This window comes from Pseudomyrmex gracilis, unplaced genomic scaffold, assembly GCF_002006095.1.
Source record: "Pseudomyrmex gracilis isolate BER0280 unplaced genomic scaffold, ASM200609v1 scaffold_748, whole genome shotgun sequence".
NCBI classification, from domain to species: domain Eukaryota; kingdom Metazoa; phylum Arthropoda; class Insecta; order Hymenoptera; family Formicidae; genus Pseudomyrmex; species Pseudomyrmex gracilis.
This window is the reverse complement of record NW_018021332.1, coordinates 6,679-10,136: the sequence shown is the minus strand read 5'-3', so window position 1 is coordinate 10,136 and position 3,458 is coordinate 6,679.

Below are 3,458 nucleotides of genomic sequence, written 5' to 3'. Positions count from 1 at the left end.
TGGATTTGGTCTACTAATTTCGCCGGCGGTTGGCGACAAAACTGCGACATCTCGCAACCAAATTGTTTGCTGGGTATATATATGTATATAATTTGTAGAAATAAATTTCAGATATATGTCACTAATTCTTTACAAATTTATACATACATAAAAAATGCGCGTACATCTAGCATCGCTCGTATAGGTTTTCTAATAGTTAGTTTGCTAAAAACATATTTCATCATGTCATTTTAATATTTAATTATTGGTAATAGGGAAATAGGTTAAATACTCAAATGTAAAAGTAATTTTATATATATTATGGATTATAAATAGTGTTCCGGTAAAAAATTTTGCATGTATAAAATTGTATGGACATATTCGGTATATAAATTTGCATAATTAGATATAAGTTTAATTTGTCTATAAGTATATATAATTATATATCAAAAATTTTTTTAAATATAGTAAAAATATAGTTTTATATATTTTTTTTGTATTTAACATGATACTAATAGAGTTATTTTGTAATTTGATATGGAATATCTCTGAAGCCATTCTCTTAAAAAAAGAAATTCTCCGTGTATAAAATTGTATGGACATATTCGGCATATAAATTTGCATAATTAGATATAATTAGTATAATTTGTGTATAAGTATATATGAAAAATTTTTTACCGGGCGTGTATCTACAATTTAGAAATAAGTCAAGATATAATTAAATGGCCTTTTAAATATTATATAGTTTGACTGAACTGCAAGTCTTGCTTGGTTTTTGCTGTTAATTTGCTATCAAGTCGTGTTGCGCAGATCTTGCTTCATTGGCGTCAATTTGGTCTCAAATTATGTGCAAGCTTTGCTCGGTTTTTGCTAGCAATTTGCTGTTATGTTTTGTTAACAAGCTTGGATATATTTTTGCTAGCAATTTTGCAACATTGCCAGATAAAACAAACTCTGCATCATATTTGATGTCTTTCTGCTAACAAAATTTGTAACAAGCATTTGGCAAAATCTATTTCGACAGATTTAGTTTAGTTATCTGGGTACACATAAAATCGGCTCTTCTTAGGACGATTATATGTCTGTTCGTTTTACCTGAACTGGCCGCTCTAGGTCAGAGTTTATCCTTCTTTTTCCAACGTAGAGTAAAGAAGATAAACTCTGACCTAGAGCGGCCAGTTCAGGTAAAACGAACAGACATTATGTAACGTTCAAATCCGATAGCAACCTCTTCACGTTGTACATCAAGTAATGCAAATGTCAACGTCTAAACTTCAGATTTTAAGAATGGCTTATGCAAAAGACACAAGTAGGTAGTGGTTTAGAAACATTTCGACAAAGGCTACAAGAATGTGTCATAAAAAACTGAGTGTTCCATTTAAGAATCGATCACATTGACCTCGACGCCTTGAAAAGGTTACTCAACATCAAGTCTATATTTTAATTGTCTATTCTTTGTAATATCTTATAGTAATTTTTGTATAAAAACGTTTTTCCATATCTAAAGCCGTTTCCGAGATCCAGGTCAGACTTTAAAGACACCATATATGTGTGTGTGTGTGTGTGTACGCGCGCGCGCGTGTATATTCACCCCGCACATTTATATATTTCACATTTGTTGATAATTTTTTCTCGTAGTTCTTGATCTTTTCTGGAAAGTCATGTTTCATCCATTTACACGTTCACTGGACGAGTAAGGATAAGGTCTAATCGCGCGATATATAAAACATAAATCTTGCGTGCATATGGTGTTTACAAATATCTAGAGCATATCGTGTTGCGCACAAATGCATTACTAAAAGTAAAGATGAAATAGAAAATCAAGATACTTTATGCGAAATTGCACTATTTCGAAATTATTAAAGAAATCAATTTTATTTTTAAAAAAATCGCATAAGGGCTAATTGTCGTTGCCGAAAATGTTTTTCTTAAGATCATATATTTAAAATGTCCACGGTCACTGAACTTCTTTGCTAGAAAACTTTTTAACTTGTTATATTTGTTTTCTTACCTGAGACTTACCTGCAGTTGAAAAACAAGTGACAAAAACAGAAACACTAAACTAAATGTTATCTCAATCATGTCAAGAAAAGGATTTTTACACATATAAAGAGATGAATGCTTACATTAGAAATATGAATTAATAATTTGTGTATGTATGTTTTACGTTAATATCGTATATATATAACTGTACGTTTCTTCACTGTAGGTAGTCATAACATTGAAAAGTATGTTATACATTGTAGAATCGTGTTGATTATTACATAGTTTTATTAGTCATGGCCCACAGCTGCCGAGTATATTACATTAGAACATGATGACATAAATATATTGACCAGTTATAAGTAGATTTCGCATATGAAAAAGACATCGTTACCAGGCAATATCAACTTTATAAGACTGCTATTTAAACAATGTTATAAATATAGTAATTATAGTTTTCGCAAGTTAATGCGCTTTTTTTTTCACAAACTTGTATTTAATTCGCATTCGATTCATATTATTCAATTCATATTGATTCTTCGAAAAACTTTTTTATTCTTGATATATTTGTAAATACCTTTTTTAAAGCTTTCAAATTCGTACCTGCAGCCACATTAGATTAGAAAATTATTCCAATCTTTTTTTCTTAAGTAAATATCGAAAATAAGAATTTCTTTCATACACAATTTAAGGCTTTTGTTAAGGTTCCTCGATATTTTTACAGCTATCTTGGATATTTGATGCTTTCGCGGTGTGTTCTATTAACATTCGAAGATGTTTTTCGGGTTTGAACCGCGTTAGTGTCATTTTTGTACCGACGTTTTGTGAACATTTCAGCTCACTTCATCAAGGTTTCAAGAGCAGTCTGATGATCTACGTCGGTACAAAAATGACACTAACGCAGTTCAAATCCGAAAAACATCCTCGAAAGCTATCTTAGACTTTAAAACAAAGAAACAAATTACTGCAATTTATATCTAAAATATGATCTCGAGAAAATAAAAGAATATTTCCGCACAAACTCATTCTTAATCAATAGAGCACATTTATAAAATATTGACTGGTCATCATTTGGATCAACAGCAAACCATATCAGCAAAATTGACTCGAAATTGAAATCAAAGAGTTTGCAGTGTATGACATCATGATATAACATACATCAAAATTCAAGATGGCTGCGAATCGGAGGATTCTTCAATGTTTTTTTTTAGAATAGACAAATTATAAATACAATTAATTTCCTTTAGCAAGTTTGATATCTAATAATATATGGCTGCAGTCGTAAATCAATGTCCTTAAAACTATATATCGTAATATGTATACACTTCAGCTAGAGTTCGATTAATTCATTGAATGTTTTTTACGATTGAAAATATTATTCAAAACTTTTCTGATCATAAAATATAGTGCATCAGATATTTACTGTTCTAAAAGAAATTAATAAGAATTATTAAAAGTATTACATCTCTTAATTATAATATACAGTTATTTATATA